Genomic DNA, 18620 nt, shown 5'->3' with positions numbered 1-18620 from the left:
CAGAAGTGCTGTACGCACAGTCAACAGTCCCTCCTCTGTTATTGGGGTTCAGTAACGTCAGCTGTTCCCCTGCTGTGTGTGTGGCAATCCCTCCTACCTCCTCCAACCTCCTCCAACCTCCTCCTCCTCCACCTGTCCCTGGGCTCCAACACCGCCAGTTGCCGTCCAGAAGTGCTGTACGCACAGTCAACAGTCCCTCCTCTGTTATTGGGGTTCAGTAACGTCAGCTGTTCCCCTGCTGTGTGTGTGGCAATCCCTCCAACCTCCTCCAACCTCCTCCTCCTCCACCTGTCCCTGGGCTCCAACACCGCCAGTTGCCGTCCAGAAGTGCTGTACGCACAGTCAACAGTCCCTCCTCTGTTATTGGGGTTCAGTAACGTCAGCTGTTCCCCTGCTGTGTGTGTGGCAATCCCTCCTACCTCCTCCAACCTCCTCCTCCTCCACCTGTCCCTGGGCTCCAACACCGCCAGTTGCCGTCCAGAAGTGCTGTACGCACAGTCAACAGTCCCTCCTCTGTTATTGGGGTTCAGTAACGTCAGCTGTTCCCCTGCTGTGTGTGTGGCAATCCCTCCTACCCCCTCCAACCTCCTCCAACCTCCTCCTCCTCCACCTGTCCCTGGGCTCCAACACCGCCAGTTGCCGTCCAGAAGTGCTGTACGCACAGTCAACAGTCCCTCCTTTGTTATTGGGGTTCAGTAACGTCAGCTGTTCCCCTGCTGTGTGTGTGGCAATCCCTCCTACCTCCTCCAACCTCCTCCAACCTCCTCCTCCTCCACCTGTCCCTGGGCTCCAACACCGCCAGTTGCCGTCCAGAAGTGCTGTACGCACAGTCAACAGTCCCTCCTCTGTTATTGGGGTTCAGTAACGTCAGCTGTTCCCCTGCTGTGTGTGTGGCAATCCCTCCTACCTCCTCCAACCTCCTCCAACCTCCTCCTCCTCCACCTGTCCCTGGGCTCCAACACCGCCAGTTGCCGTCCAGAAGTGCTGTACGCACAGTCAACAGTCCCTCCTCTGTTATTGGGGTTCAGTAACGTCAGCTGTTCCCCTGCTGTGTGTGTGGCAATCCCTCCTACCTCCTCCAACCTCCTCCAACCTCCTCCTCCTCCACCTGTCCCTGGGCTCCAACACCGCCAGTTGCCGTCCAGAAGTGCTGTACGCACAGTCAACAGTCCCTCCTCTGTTATTGGGGTTCAGTAACGTCAGCTGTTCCCCTGCTGTGTGTGTGGCAATCCCTCCTACCTCCTCCAACCTCCTCCAACCTCCTCCTCCTCCACCTGTCCCTGGGCTCCAACACCGCCAGTTGCCGTCCAGAAGTGCTGTACGCACAGTCAACAGTCCCTCCTCTGTTATTGGGGTTCAGTAACGTCAGCTGTTCCCCTGCTGTGTGTGTGGCAATCCCTCCTACCTCCTCCAACCTCCTCCAACCTCCTCCTCCTCCACCTGTCCCTGGGCTCCAACACCGCCAGTTGCCGTCCAGAAGTGCTGTACGCACAGTCAACAGTCCCTCCTCTGTTATTGGGGTTCAGTAACGTCAGCTGTTCCCCTGCTGTGTGTGTGGCAATCCCTCCTACCTCCTCCAACCTCCTCCTCCTCCACCTGTCCCTGGGCTCCAACACCGCCAGTTGCCGTCCAGAAGTGCTGTACGCACAGTCAACAGTCCCTCCTCTGTTATTGGGGTTCAGTAACGTCAGCTGTTCCCCTGCTGTGTGTGTGGCAATCCCTCCTACCCCCTCCAACCTCCTCCAACCTCCTCCTCCTCCACCTGTCCCTGGGCTCCAACACCGCCAGTTGCCGTCCAGAAGTGCTGTACGCACAGTCAACAGTCCCTCCTCTGTTATTGGGGTTCAGTAACGTCAGCTGTTCCCCTGCTGTGTGTGTGGCAATCCCTCCTACCTCCTCCAACCTCCTCCAACCTCCTCCTCCTCCACCTGTCCCTGGGCTCCAACACCGCCAGTTGCCGTCCAGAAGTGCTGTACGCACAGTCAACAGTCCCTCCTCTGTTATTGGGGTTCAGTAACGTCAGCTGTTCCCCTGCTGTGTGTGTGGCAATCCCTCCTACCTCCTCCAACCTCCTCCAACCTCCTCCTCCTCCACCTGTCCCTGGGCTCCAACACCGCCAGTTGCCGTCCAGAAGTGCTGTACGCACAGTCAACAGTCCCTCCTCTGTTATTGGGGTTCAGTAACGTCAGCTGTTCCCCTGCTGTGTGTGTGGCAATCCCTCCTACCTCCTCCAACCTCCTCCAACCTCCTCCTCCTCCACCTGTCCCTGGGCTCCAACACCGCCAGTTGCCGTCCAGAAGTGCTGTACGCACAGTCAACAGTCCCTCCTCTGTTATTGGGGTTCAGTAACGTCAGCTGTTCCCCTGCTGTGTGTGTGGCAATCCCTCCTACCTCCTCCAACCTCCTCCAACCTCCTCCTCCTCCACCTGTCCCTGGGCTCCAACACCGCCAGTTGCCGTCCAGAAGTGCTGTACGCACAGTCAACAGTCCCTCCTCTGTTATTGGGGTTCAGTAACGTCAGCTGTTCCCCTGCTGTGTGTGTGGCAATCCCTCCTACCTCCTCCAACCTCCTCCAACCTCCTCCTCCTCCACCTGTCCCTGGGCTCCAACACCGCCAGTTGCCGTCCAGAAGTGCTGTACGCACAGTCAACAGTCCCTCCTCTGTTATTGGGGTTCAGTAACGTCAGCTGTTCCCCTGCTGTGTGTGTGGCAATCCCTCCTACCCCCTCCAACCTCCTCCAACCTCCTCCTCCTCCACCTGTCCCTGGGCTCCAACACCGCCAGTTGCCGTCCAGAAGTGCTGTACGCACAGTCAACAGTCCCTCCTCTGTTATTGGGGTTCAGTAACGTCAGCTGTTCCCCTGCTGTGTGTGTGGCAATCCCTCCTACCTCCTCCAACCTCCTCCTCCTCCACCTGTCCCTGGGCTCCAACACCGCCAGTTGCCGTCCAGAAGTGCTGTACGCACAGTCAACAGTCCCTCCTCTGTTATTGGGGTTCAGTAACGTCAGCTGTTCCCCTGCTGTGTGTGTGGCAATCCCTCCTACCTCCTCCAACCTCCTCCAACCTCCTCCTCCTCCACCTGTCCCTGGGCTCCAACACCGCCAGTTGCCGTCCAGAAGTGCTGTACGCACAGTCAACAGTCCCTCCTCTGTTATTGGGGTTCAGTAACGTCAGCTGTTCCCCTGCTGTGTGTGTGGCAATCCCTCCAACCTCCTCCAACCTCCTCCTCCTCCACCTGTCCCTGGGCTCCAACACCGCTAGTTGCCGTCCAGAAGTGCTGTACGCACAGAGCCAAACACCTCGCCAATGTGTTAGTGGGGTTCAGCACCGCCAGCTGTTCCCCTGCTGTGTATACGGCAACGTGTACTGCGACCGCCACGCAGGCACAACAAGTTAAATGTAAGGGAACCTGACCCCCCCCCCCAGGCGTTTGTTACTGAAGGAGCCACCTTGTGCAGCAGTAATGATGCAAAGGGAAAAAGTGCCTCTTTTCGTGATGCTCCTTGCACATGCTGAACCAAACACTTATGAAATGTGTCCCCCACACAGCGTTAAACCGTCCGGTAGGTGGAACTTTCCTTTGTCGTGTGACGCAGCACAGCCATCATTTTTACCCCCTTGGCGCCGTGCGCCGCCTCCTCAGCGTTGTTTTAATCTGTCCCGGAGCCTGCGCTGTTAGGTTAGCCCTTGGCCATGCACACATGTTGCGCTGCCCGTCTTCTGACCTCATTTGGTGTCAGGCTGGCTGCGCCTGTGCGGGTGCGCTGGCCGAGATCCCGCCTCGCAGTGTCGTCTAATGTAATCCCACCGCGGGCCTGTGATCCGTGCCCGTGCGCAGTGCATATCCTCTCCTCTCACTCCCCTCCCTACGGCTTCTTCAGACTGTGCGATGTCAGCTGGTCCCTAATAGCATGCCACGGCCGTGACACCGCACAGTCTGAAAAAGCCGTAGGGAGGGGAGTGAGAGGAGAGGATATGCACTGCGCACGGGCACGGATCACAGGCCCGCGGTGGGATTACATTAGACGACACTGCGAGGCGGGATCTCGGCCAGCGCACCCGCACAGGCGCAGCCAGCCTGACACCAAATGAGGTCAGAAGACGGGCAGCGCAACATGTGTGCATGGCCAAGGGCTAACCTAACAGCGCAGGCTCCGGGACAGATTAAAACAACGCTGAGGAGGCGGCGCACGGCGCCAAGGGGGTAAAAATGTTGGCTGTGCTGCGTCACACGACAAAGGAAAGTTCCACCTACCGGACGGTTTAACGCTGTGAGGAGACACATTTCATAAATGTTAGGTTCCGCATGTACAAGGACCATAATTAAAAGAGCTAAGTTTACCTTTTCCAGCATTAGTGCTGTACACAATGGCTCTTTCAGCTACAAACGCCTGGGGGGGGGTGGGGGTTAAAGGTTTCCTTTCAACTTGCTCGAGTGCAGGCTTCGGCCTACACTCCGCTCCCCCTGCTCCTCCTGCTGACCCTCGGCTCTAACACCGCCAGTTTTTGCCCAGATGTGCTAGCTGCACAGAGAAAAACACCAGCCAATGTGTCAGTGGGGTTCAGCACCGCCAGCTGTTCCCCTGCTGTGTAGCCGGCAACGTGTCCTGCGACCGCCACGCAGACACAAGAACTGAAATTGAAGGGAACCTGTCCCCCCTCCCCCAGGTGTTTCTATGTTTTACAGCTACCTTGAACAGCAGTAATGCTGCATGTGTTCAAGGTGGCTCAGAAACTTATTCTCCTTGCCCATGTTGAAGTGAACACGTCTAAAATGTGTCCTCTGTGACCATTAAAACGTCCCTCAGGTGTGATTTGACTTTGTATTGACACACGCAACAAGCTCCTTGGTAACGCTGCCCGTCTTCTGGCATCATTGTTTGGCTGGCTGCGCCTCTGCGGCCGCCCTGACCCACACAACAGCCCTCGTTGTCTTATTTAATGGGACTGCGAGGGTGCGATTGATGGGCAGGATCAGTGCATCAGTTCGCCTGTCCCTCCTCTCCTTCCGCCTTCTTCGGACTGTGCGGCTTCATGGCCGTGGCATGCGATAAGGGATCAGATGACGCCGCACAGTCTGAAGCGGGTGTAAGGACCCGAGTGTGAGAGGCGAACATATGTGCTGCGCCAGGCCCTGAATCCCAGCCCCGCAGTGTTTTAACAATGTTAAGACACTGCGGGGCTGGGATTCATGGGCATCGCGAACCGCACCGGCCGACATTACATGATGCCAGAAGATGGGCAGCGCTAACGGCGCTAGGCCAGGGGATAACACGACAGCGCAGACTCCTGTACAGCAAATAACAACGCTCGGGAGGCTGCACCCAGCACCAAGGTGGGATTCTTGACACCTGTGCTGCGTCTCATTACAAAGGGAACTCTCGCCTCCATTACACAGTTTGACTGTATAAAGGGCTAAATGTTATACGTGTTCCATTCAGCGTGTGCAAGGAGAAAAATTACAAGAGCAACCTTTGACTTGCGCAGCACTGCTGCTGCATAAGCTGTGGCTCTTCTACTTTGTAACCCCTGAGGGGGGGTTAAAGGTGACTTTTGAAATCGGTTCAATTAGGCTTCGGCCTACACTCTGCTCCACCTGCAGACCCCGGGCTCCAACAACGCTAGTTGCTGTCCGGAAGTGCTGGCTGCACAGAGCCAAACACCTCGCCAATGTGTCAGTGGGGTCCAGCACCGCCAGCTGTTCCCCTGCTGTGTAGCCGGCAACGTGTCCTGCAAAAGCCACGCAGACACAACACACCCAAAGCTGCCGCCTGTGCAGGCTTCGGCCTACACTCCCCTCCCCCTGCTCCTCCTCCTCCTGCTCCTCCTCCTGCTGTCCCTGGGCTCTAACACACCGCCAGTTGGGGCCCAGATGTGCTAGCTGCACAGAGAAAAACACCAGCCAATGTGTCAGTGGGGTCCAGCACCGCCAGCTGTTCCCCTGCTGTGCAGCCGGCAACGTGTCCTGCAAAAGCCACGCAGACACAAGAACTGAAATTGAAGGGAACCTGTCCCCCCTCCCCCAGGCGTTTTTACGTTATCCAGCCACCTTGTACAGCGGTAATGCTGCATGTGTGCAAGGTGGCTCAGAAACGTATTCTCCTCGCACATGTGGAACTGAAAACACGTCTGAAATGTGTCCTCTGTGTGACCATTTAACCGTCCCGGTGGTGTGACTTTCCTTTGTAATGACACGCTGCAACCCCCTTGGTAGCGCTGCCTGTCTTCTGGCATCATTGTTTGGCTGGCTGCGCCTCTGCGGCCGCCCTGACCCACACAACGCCCCTCGGTGTCTTATTTATTGGGACTGCGAGGGTGTGATTCATGGGCAGGATCAGTGCATCAGTTCGCCTGTCCCTCCTCTCCTTCCGCCTTCTTCGGACTGTGCGGCTTCATGGCCGTGGCATGCGATAAGGGATCAGATGACGCCGCACAGTCTGAAGCGGGTGTAAGGACCCGAGTGTGAGAGGCGAACATATGTGCTGCGCCAGGCCCTGAATCCCAGCCCCGCAGTGTTTTAACAATGTTAAGACACTGCGGGGCTGGGATTCATGGGCATCGCGAACCGCACCGGCCGACATTACATGATGCCAGAAGATGGGCAGCGCTAACGGCGCTAGGCCAGGGGATAACACGACAGCGCAGACTCCTGTACAGCAAATAACAACGCTCGGGAGGCTGCACCCAGCACCAAGGTGGGATTCTTGACACCTGTGCTGCGTCTCATTACAAAGGGAACTCTCGCCTCCATTACACAGTTTGACTGTATAAAGGGCTAAATGTTATACGTGTTCCATTCAGCGTGTGCAAGGAGAAAAATTACAAGAGCAACCTTTGACTTGCGCAGCACTGCTGCTGCATAAGCTGTGGCTCTTCTACTTTGTAACCCCTGAGGGGGGGTTAAAGGTGACTTTTGAAATCGGTTCAATTAGGCTTCGGCCTACACTCTGCTCCACCTGCAGAGCCCGGGCTCCAACAACGCTAGTTGCTGTCCGGAAGTGCTGGCTGCACAGAGCCAAACACCTCGCCAATGTGTCAGTGGGGTCCAGCACCGCCAGCTGTTCCCCTGCTGTGTAGCCGGCAACGTGTCCTGCAAAAGCCACGCAGACACAACACACCCAAAGCTGCCGCCTGTGCAGGCTTCGGCCTACACTCCCCTCCCCCTGCTCCTCCTCCTCCTGCTCCTCCTCCTGCTGTCCCTGGGCTCTAACACACCGCCAGTTGGGGCCCAGATGTGCTAGCTGCACAGAGAAAAACACCAGCCAATGTGTCAGTGGGGTCCAGCACCGCCAGCTGTTCCCCTGCTGTGCAGCCGGCAACGTGTCCTGCAAAAGCCACGCAGACACAAGAACTGAAATTGAAGGGAACCTGTCCCCCCTCCCCCAGGCATTTTTACGTTATCCAGCCACCTTGTACAGCGGTAATGCTGCATGTGTGCAAGGTGGCTCAGAAACGTATTCTCCTCGCACATGTGGAACTGAAAACACGTCTGAAATGTGTCCTCTGTGTGACCATTTAACCGTCCCGGTGGTGTGACTTTCCTTTGTAATGACACGCTGCAACCCCCTTGGTAGCGCTGCCCGTCTTCTGGCATCATTGTTTGGCTGGCTGCGCCTCTGCGGCCGCCCTGACCCACACAACGCCCCTCGGTGTCTTATTTATTGGGACTGCGAGGGTGTGATTCATGGGCAGGATCAGTGCATCAGTTCGCCTGTCCCTCCTCTCCTTCCGCCTTCTTCGGACTGTGCGGCTTCATGGCCGTGGCATGCGATAAGGGATCAGATGACGCCGCACAGTCTGAAGCGGGTGTAAGGACCCGAGTGTGAGAGGCGAACATATGTGCTGCGCCAGGCCCTGAATCCCAGCCCCGCAGTGTTTTAACAATGTTAAGACACTGCGGGGCTGGGATTCATGGGCATCGCGAACCGCACCGGCCGACATTACATGATGCCAGAAGATGGGCAGCGCTAACGGCGCTAGGCCAGGGGATAACACGACAGCGCAGACTCCTGTACAGCAAATAACAACGCTCGGGAGGCTGCACCCAGCACCAAGGTGGGATTCTTGACACCTGTGCTGCGTCTCATTACAAAGGGAACTCTCGCCTCCATTACACAGTTTGACTGTATAAAGGGCTAAATGTTATACGTGTTCCATTCAGCGTGTGCAAGGAGAAAAATTACAAGAGCAACCTTTGACTTGCGCAGCACTGCTGCTGCATAAGCTGTGGCTCTTCTACTTTGTAACCCCTGAGGGGGGGTTAAAGGTGACTTTTGAAATCGGTTCAATTAGGCTTCGGCCTACACTCTGCTCCACCTGCAGAGCCCGGGCTCCAACAACGCTAGTTGCTGTCCGGAAGTGCTGGCTGCACAGAGCCAAACACCTCGCCAATGTGTCAGTGGGGTCCAGCACCGCCAGCTGTTCCCCTGCTGTGTAGCCGGCAACGTGTCCTGCAAAAGCCACGCAGACACAACACACCCAAAGCTGCCGCCTGTGCAGGCTTCGGCCTACACTCCCCTCCCCCTGCTCCTCCTCCTCCTGCTCCTCCTCCTGCTGTCCCTGGGCTCTAACACACCGCCAGTTGGGGCCCAGATGTGCTAGCTGCACAGAGAAAAACACCAGCCAATGTGTCAGTGGGGTCCAGCACCGCCAGCTGTTCCCCTGCTGTGCAGCCGGCAACGTGTCCTGCAAAAGCCACGCAGACACAAGAACTGAAATTGAAGGGAACCTGTCCCCCCTCCCCCAGGCGTTTTTACGTTATCCAGCCACCTTGTACAGCGGTAATGCTGCATGTGTGCAAGGTGGCTCAGAAACGTATTCTCCTCGCACATGTGGAACTGAAAACACGTCTGAAATGTGTCCTCTGTGTGACCATTTAACCGTCCCGGTGGTGTGACTTTCCTTTGTAATGACACGCTGCAACCCCCTTGGTAGCGCTGCCCGTCTTCTGGCATCATTGTTTGGCTGGCTGCGCCTCTGCGGCCGCCCTGACCCACACAACGCCCCTCGGTGTCTTATTTATTGGGACTGCGAGGGTGTGATTCATGGGCAGGATCAGTGCATCAGTTCGCCTGTCCCTCCTCTCCTTCCGCCTTCTTCGGACTGTGCGGCTTCATGGCCATGGCATGCGATAAGGGATCAGATGACGCCGCACAGTCTGAAGCGGGTGTAAGGACCCGAGTGTGAGAGGCGAACATATGTGCTGCGCCAGGCCCTGAATCCCAGCCCCGCAGTGTTTTAACAATGTTAAGACACTGCGGGGCTGGGATTCATGGGCATCGCGAACCGCACCGGCCGACATTACATGATGCCAGAAGATGGGCAGCGCTAACGGCGCTAGGCCAGGGGATAACACGACAGCGCAGACTCCTGTACAGCAAATAACAACGCTCGGGAGGCTGCACCCAGCACCAAGGTGGGATTCTTGACACCTGTGCTGCGTCTCATTACAAAGGGAACTCTCGCCTCCATTACACAGTTTGACTGTATAAAGGGCTAAATGTTATACGTGTTCCATTCAGCGTGTGCAAGGAGAAAAATTACAAGAGCAACCTTTGACTTGCGCAGCACTGCTGCTGCATAAGCTGTGGCTCTTCTACTTTGTAACCCCTGAGGGGGGGTTAAAGGTGACTTTTGAAATCGGTTCAATTAGGCTTCGGCCTACACTCTGCTCCACCTGCAGAGCCCGGGCTCCAACAACGCTAGTTGCTGTCCGGAAGTGCTGGCTGCACAGAGCCAAACACCTCGCCAATGTGTCAGTGGGGTCCAGCACCGCCAGCTGTTCCCCTGCTGTGTAGCCGGCAACGTGTCCTGCAAAAGCCACGCAGACACAACACACCCAAAGCTGCCGCCTGTGCAGGCTTCGGCCTACACTCCCCTCCCCCTGCTCCTCCTCCTGCTGTCCCTGGGCTCTAACACACCGCCAGTTGGGGCCCTAGGAAGACAAGCTTGAATAGGTCCCCATCCGGGTTCCAGTACCGTCAGCTGGTTCTCGGCAGTGTCTTTTGCTCTTGTACCTTCTGCTCCCCATCCTGGTTCCAGTACCGTCAGCTGGTTCCGGGCAGAGCCTTTGGCTTAGGTGCCTCCCTCTGGGTATCCGAGTTCCACCAACGTCAGGTGGTCCTTGGTAGTGCTTTCAGGCACGGGTACCTCCTGCTTAGTAACCGGGTTCCAGTAACGTCAGCTGGTCCTCGGTAGTTCCATTGGCTCTTGGACCTTCGGCTACCCATCCGGGTTCCAGTACCGTCAGCTGGTTCTCGGCAGTGTCTTTTGCTCTTGTACCTTCTGCTCCCCATCCTGGTTCCAGTACCGTCAGCTGGTTCCGGGCAGAGCCTTTGGCTTAGGTGCCTCCCTCTGGGTATCCGAGTTCCACCAACGTCAGGTGGTCCTTGGTAGTGCTTTCAGGCACGGGTACCTCCTGCTTAGTAACCGGGTTCCAGTAACGTCAGCTGGTCCTCGGTAGTTCCATTGGCTCTTGGACCTTCGGGTAGCCATCCGAGTTCCAGTTCCATCAGCTGTTTCTCGGCATTTTCTCAGCCTTCTTGTACCTTCTGCTACATTTCCAAGTTCAAGACCCGAAAGACGATGACCCGGAAGACCACCCCTAAGATGATGACGACACCAGAGACGACAACCACCGAGATGACGACGACCCTGGAGACGATGACCCTGAAGACGACCCCGATGACGACGACCCCGATGACGACGACCCCGATGACGACGACCCTGGAGATGACGACCCTGGAGATGACGACGACAACCTGGAAGACCGAGAAGCAGAAGAACAAGAGGCTGCAGAACAAAGAGCAGAAGAACATTAAGCATAAGACTAAATATCAGAGCAAAAGATATTATCTAAATTATAAGCAGAAGAAGACTAAGCAGTGTATGGGGGTGAGTCCGTTCCTCCTCGTGGTGCCCCTGGATAAAGCCTGATGCTGCAGGCCAAACTGAACGCGGACAAATGTAACTGTTTTGTGACAGGCAGAACGGAAGGTGTAATCTTCAAACTTTTATAGATAACAACTACGGGAATGCCTGTCACAAATAAGAATATGATGAAGAAGTTGAATATAAAAAAGATAATAGTTAAATAAAAAGAATATGAACAATGTAAAAAAAAAAAATATATATATACGTAGAAAAGAAGAAGATGAATAAGGTGAAGAAGTTGATGTCACAGAAGCTGATGATGAGGATAATGAAGAAGAAAGTGTGGGAGAAGTAAAAAATAGGGTGAAGGGCGTGGAAGTAGTGAAACATCAATATCTGACAAAATAAATAAAAAATTAACATAGTCAAATTCTTTCTAACGCCGAACGTCATAAAAAAATTAAAAATACTGCTATTCTATTTGATTGGGATAAACCCCTGTGCCTTTAATGTCTCCGCCACCTCCCCCAATACATCCTACATTATTCTTAGTTGTTTTCCTTCATGTAGAATTAACCTACAAGGAAAGAAAGGGTTTATTTTAATTCCGATATTTTCGTCCCATTGACTTGCATTGGGATCGGGTATCGGTATCGGATTGGATTCCGATACTGTGACGGTATCGGCCGATACTTTCCGATACCGATACTTTCCGATATCGGAAAGTATCGCTCAACACTAATCACTACATATGATCTCATCATGTCCCTCTTGAAATGTGCACGGCGAAAGGTCACAATCAATAAATGGAAATGTAAAGAGCTCCTCGGAAAGTGTCCAAACAGGGGATCACTTGTCTCCTAGGACTCCCTATGGTTGGAAGGAGGATCAGGGTGAGGATTATGTTGTCCAGAATCTTGGTTAAGGAGATTGGACCATGTGGATGACTGGGTGGTGCTGGGAAACATACTGGAAGCACTGTCTGCCATCCAACTGACAACCTGCTTGCACTGTTCTGGCTTCAAGAGTGGTGTCCCACACTCACACGCAAAGTGGGACAGGAAGCTAAGTCTCATAAATGAGCATGTTTGTTGTGCTCCCACAACAAGCATAGTTTTGCCTGGCCCACAGCTTTGGTCTCTGCATGCACCATCACTAGCAACTCTACTTCCCCATCCCTTAGCGCACACACATTTTAAATTAGGGATATATTCCTGCAAATTTTCCAGTATTATAAAGGAAAGGAAAATATTTAGCTCTGAAAAATCCTTTTCTTGTAATGGTGCAGCAGTTATATACAAGAACTGCAATAGCACTATTAAAAGAGGTCTATATGTCTGTAATCCAAAACGATCCACTGAATGCGGGCAACAGCAGTTTTACTAAAGATATTAAAATTTTTAGTCCTGAAAAGGACAGTTCTTTTAATAGTGCAGGATTGGTATACACGTACTGCAATAGCAATATTTTAAACCCTGCCTAGATGCCTCTAATCCAAACCATCCTTTAACGGAATGCAGGTAACAGTGGTTATAGTAGAGAAAGGAAAATACGTATTCCTGGAAAATATTTTTTTTAAATGGTGCAGTAGCGGTATACAAGTACTGCAACAGCAATATTAAATCTTGCATATTTGCTTGTAATCCAAACCATCCCTAAACTGAATTCAGGCAACAGCTGTTTTGCTAGAGAAATGATAGTATGTAGCCCTGGAAAATATTGTTCTTTTAATGGTGCTGCATTGGTATAAAAGTACTGGAATATCAATATGAAACCCTGCGTTTATGCCTGCTCTTAAATACTCTCTATCCTATATCAACTGTCTCTTAACTTCTTCCTGATGACAGTGCACTGGGTCTAACAGGCACCAAACATTTGGGAGGGGGACTCCAGCATGGAACTCGAGCACCCACGATATTCTATCTAGTACCAAGTGTGCCCGATCATCCTGATGCTCGATCGAGAATCAAGCAGTGGCGAGTATACTCCCTCATCACTAGTAAGCACAGTGCCTGGATCAAATATATCTTTTTTTTTAATAAATTATCACCCTATAACCCTATGGTCTGCTGTGCTCTGTTTCCCTACAGTGTTTATCTTACATATCCCATGTATGAATTCAACTACATCTCACTTCTGGATGAGGATAACAAGGCCTCTCCATATATGAAAATACCAGCATTTCTCCTATGTAAGAAGATAAAAGAATCTCACCCTTCATATGAAGGTAACAGCACCTTCCCTGTGACTTAATATAACAGTGCTTTACCCATGTATTGAGATAACAGCACCTCCCCTGTGTATCAATATAACAGGACATTCCCCATCTATAGAGAAAACAACAAACCCCATGTGTGTGAATATAACTACACCTCCCCTGTGTATGAAGATAAAGGCATCTCTTTTGTGTTTATGATGATGAGACCAGCATCTCTGTATATGAAGATAATAGCACCTCCCATGTGTAAGAAGATAACAGCATCTCCGTACTGTATGTCTGCAGCAGAATCTCCCTTGAGTTTATATGCTGCATTCCCCGTATCCCCATAAACAGTGGTATATAAATATAGCTGATAAAGCGTTGTACTTGTATGAATGTTGTACTTACTTAAGGCGCTGTTCATTCTAGATTCATCATTCCAATTTATAATAAGTGCATGACAGCTATGATGGACTGATTTTCAAATGGATACAGGTGAATGCTAATAGCTCCACTGACAATGTTAACGAAGCATTCCCAATAAAATTGTTATCTCCTCAACCTTTCAAAAAGATATTGCCATCTTCCCCAGTTTTTAGCACCGTTCTGGTCCTCAATTCTGACTCATCTGATCAAATTGGGGTTTATGTGAGAACTGGAAGTTGCTTTTACCTCTGTCCATGGATCTTTGTTCTGAGAAGAGGACCAGAGCAGAACTTGAAACCAGGAAAGATGAAGACTCGCAAGTGTGACCCCAGCCTTAGGGGTTGAAATTTTGATGGAAGTGCTTCTTTAAAGTTATGACAAAAAATAATATATTGTTTTAGTCAAGAAAATGCAACAGAAACCTCATCGGTCATAATGGATGCAAATTACAAGAGTCTAACGTTAATAACTATTATGTTAACCCCTTACCGACATCAGGCATAATAGTACACCGATGTCGGTCTCCCTTTCTTTGATGTGGGCTCTGGTGGTGAGCCCACATCTCTCTGGGGACATGTCAGCTGTTTTGAACAGCTGACATGTGCCTGAAATAGACAAAGGTGTTATCGAGACCCACCCGTGGCTATTAACCAGGTAAATGCCGCTGTCAAACTCTGACAGCGGCATTTAAATTGTGATTCCGGTCATCAGTAGTGTTGAGCATTCCGATACCGCAAGTATCGGGTATCGGCCGATACTTGCGGGTATCGGAATTCCGATACCGAGATCCGATACTTTTGTGGTATCGGGATTAATATCAATGTGTAAAATAAAGAATTAAAATAAAAAATAGTGATATACTCACCTCTCCGGCGGCTCCTGGACTTTACCGCCGTAACCGGGAGCCGTTGTACCTAAGAATGCGCGCTTGAAGGGCCTTAGATGACGTCACTGCGCTCTGATTGGTCCGTAGCGGTCGCATGACCGCTACGCGACCAATCACAAAGCAGTGACGTCACCTAAGGTCTTTCAAGCGCTTGAAATACCTTAGAAGACGTCACTGCTTTGTGATTGGTCGCGTAGCGGTCACGCGACCGCTACGCGACCAATCAGAAGCTGCGGACGTCTTCTAAGGTATTTCAAGCGCTTGAAAGACCTTAGGTGACGTCACTGCTTTGTGATTGGTCGCGTAGCGGTCATGCGACCGCTACGGACCAATCAGAGCGCAGTGACCTCATCTAAGGCCCTTCAAGCGCGCATTCTTAGGTACAACAGCTCCCGGTTACGGCGGTAAAGTCCAGGCTGCGTCGGAGGGTGAGTATATCCCTATTTTTTATTTTAATTCTTTCTTTTACACATTGATATGGATCCCAGGGCCTGAAGGAGAGTTTCCTCTCCTTCAGACCCTGGGAACCATACAGGATACCGTCCGATACTTGGTGTCCCATTGACTTGTATTGGTATCGGGTATCGGTATCGGATTAGATCCGATACTTTGCCGGTATCGGCCGATACTTTCCGATACCGATACTTTCAAGTATCGGACGGTATCGCTCAACACTAGTCATCAGGCCTGAAATATGCACACTGGTGACCCACGTCACATGATGACGGGTCACCGGTGTGTTGGCTTGACAACCAAAGGTCCCCTGGAGACCTCTATGGTTGTCAGTGCTGGCTTGCTGTGAGTGCCACCCAGTGGTCGGCGCTCATAGGAAGTGAGTAAATCTGCTATATAGAGGCGATCTGAACATTTCCTCTATGTAGCAGAGCCGATTGGGCTATTGCAGCTTCTAGTCTCCCACGGAGACTATTGAAGCATGCCAAAAGTAAAAATAGAATGTTTTTAAAAATATAAAAAAATAAAAAAATATAATAATCACCCCAATTTCGCCCCATTCAAAATAAAACAATAAAAATACAATCAAACCTGCACATATTTGTTATTGCCAAATTCAGAATCACCCGATCTATCAATAAAAAAAGGATTAGCCTAATCTCTAAATGGCATAGCCAGAAAAAGTCAAAACGCCAAAACTACGTTTTTTTGGTCATCGCGACTTTTCATAAAATACAATAACGGGCTATCATAAAATCATATCTGCACCAAAATAGTATAATTAAAAATGTCATCTTGGAACGCAAAAAATAAGCCCTTGACCAACCAGAGATCACAAAAAATAAAGACGCTAAGGGTATCAGAAAATGGCACAATTTTTTAACACAGTTTGGATTTTGTTCTCCACTTAGATAAAAAGAACCTAGACATGTTTGGTGTCTATGAACTTGTAATGATCTGATGAATCACAATGGCAGGTCAGTTTTAGCATTTAGTGAACTGAGCAAAAAATCCAAACAAAAAACAAGTGTTGGATTGCACTTTTTTTGCAATTTCACCTCACTTGGAATTTTTTTCCTGTTTTCTAGTACATGGCATGGTAAAACCAATTATGTCACTCAAAACTAAAACTCGTCCCACAAAAAACAAGCCCTCACATGGCCATATTGACGGAAAAATAAAAAAGTTATGGTTCTAAGAAGAAGGGGAGCGAAAAATGAAAACGCATAACAGAAAAAAGCTCCAGCGGTTAAGGGGTTAAACATATATCTTATGAATACATATTTTGTTACTTCAATCAAAGACAGGAAAAAAATTTGACAGAAAATTCAACATTTAAAAGGTTATGTACGTCATCTTTATTTTATCAATTGTGTTAGGGAAATAATTTTGTTGAATTTGCTATTGTATAATTATTGCATGTTCCCTTTTTTTAAGTGCTACCCCGTGTCAGTGTTGTTATCCTCAAATAAGTACACATGGCCAGTCCTATTTCCAAGTCTCCTCCAAGTTAATATCAGTTTTCCCAAATGAAGTGTTTTTTAATTAGAAGAGGCCGATACATACAGTAGGTCCAGTGGGAATCCACTTCATTCACTGCTGTTGTAAGAAGTAGAGAACTGAGCAGTATGTGAGGAAGTCTGCACAAATAATCATGTAAAGTTACATAAAGGGGAACTTGTAATATACAGTTTTATGCAAAAGTTTAGGCAGGTGTGGCAAAAATGGAATTGTTAATTTATTTTTATCACATAACAAAATTGATCTCAATCAAACCAATATTTGGTGTGACCACTAGTGATGAGCGAGCACTAAAATACTCGGATGCTCGTTGCTCTGGTCAAGCAAATTGGAATGCTTGGGTGCTCGACCTGAGCAATAACCCAATGTAAGCCTATGGGAAAACCGAGCATTTTGGCCATGGCCCCCTCGGGGGTCTTTTAGAGTCTAAAAATGTCCGAAATTGATGGAAACAGTGTTCAAATAACATGGGAACATCATGGGGAAGACACCTAGAATCATTTCTGACTCCCAGGTCACAGCTGTGAACAATGTTGTCAGAGTCTTTTAGGCTATGTGCACACATTCAGGAATGTCTTCAGAATTTTCCTGAACAAAACTGGACTTTTTCTGCTGGAAATCCGTTTGCGTTTTTTTCGCGGTTTTTTTTTTTTTTTTGCCGATTTTTCACGTTTTTTCTGGAGCTTCCCAATGCAATAATATAGCAGCAAAAACACGAAAAATCCACAAAATTAATGAACATGCTGCGTTTTTTACTGCAATGCATTTTTTTCACGGAAAAAAACGCCGCATGTGCACAAAAATTGCGGAATGCATTAAAATGATGGGATACTTAATGTAAGCATTTTTTAGCATTTTTTCCACAGAAAACAGCCAGAAAAAGGTGAAAAAAACGTGAAAAATCCTGAACGTGTGCACATAGCCTTACAGACTCACGATAAAACATACAAAAACAAAACCAAAATTGATTTTACTGGGAAATATGTTAAGGAACATCCTTTCCAGGGTAATGATTTTTATGTAATGCAAATTAAATAACTCAAAACAAAAAATGTACCTCCACCACTTGGACTATCTTCACACGTAGCTTTTTTGATGCTTTTTTCAACTTTAGCATTGCTTTCATCCAAGACAAATGCATTCGCTGGGAAATGTAATTTTAACATTTTACTACCTTATTTGGCCATGTGGTGTGTGACACATCATCAGACACATCCTGTTTAATTTTTGAAGGAGGGACTCTGAAAGTCACAAAGTCTATTTTTCTAGGGCCAGCAATCGGCCCTCACTATTCTTAAGGAGCCATCAGCCGGCTGAGCTTAGTTGTTCCCATTATTAACCAGTGGGTCCCTTATACTGTTATTGCTTATGCATTGAATGCAAGGCCTGCCCTGCCCCAAAGTTACACACACCCCAATAAGCCTTTGAACCTACGTACTGGATGGCCACATGAAAACCAAGTTCACAATATTCATTTGGTACTGCCATACTCTTTGCTTATGCATTGAATGCAAGGCCTGCCCTGTAGCAATGTTACATACACCCCAATAAGCCTTTGAAGCCACGTACTGGATGGCCACATGAAAACCAAGTTCACAATATTCATTTGGTACTCCCATACTATTTGCTTATGCATTGAATGCAAGGTGTGCCCTGCACCAAAGTTACACGCATCCCAATAAGCCTTTGAACCCACGTACTGGATGGCCACATGAAAACTAGATTCACATTATTTATTTGGTACTCCCAATTTGTTTGCTTATGCATTGAATGCAAGGTGTGCCCTGCACCAAAGTTAAATGCACCCCCTTTAAGCTTTTGATCACACGTACTGCATGGCCACATGAAACAAAAGTTCCCATTACTATGATTTTTTTTTAAGTCACCTAAAGTTTGCCCATGAAGTTAATACAAGGCCTGCCCAAAGTTTGAGCGCACTCCACTCCCCCATGGAAGAAATGTGGAGGACGGCCTCTGAAAAATGTTTTCATAGTTTAAAGGAGCCGGTCACCTATACTTGTAATGCCCATACACTAAGTGTATGGGTTGCCAAACATTTCCCCCTGGGGGGTACACCTCAACATACTGTGTAAATGTTTTTTGAATGGGTATCATAAAGACCCTTGAAAAAAATTACTTGGCTGTTGCATCACGGAACACGTTCACCCTGGTGATCTAGTGGTGGTGTCAAAAGAGACGTGGAGAATGGCCTCTGAAAAATGCTTTCCCAGTTTAAAGGAGCGGGTCTCCTATACTTGTAA

The sequence above is a fragment of the Ranitomeya variabilis genome, chromosome 5 (assembly GCF_051348905.1).
Source record: "Ranitomeya variabilis isolate aRanVar5 chromosome 5, aRanVar5.hap1, whole genome shotgun sequence".
Lineage (NCBI taxonomy): Eukaryota > Metazoa > Chordata > Amphibia > Anura > Dendrobatidae > Ranitomeya > Ranitomeya variabilis.
Note: the sequence above shows the minus strand (reverse complement) of the source record.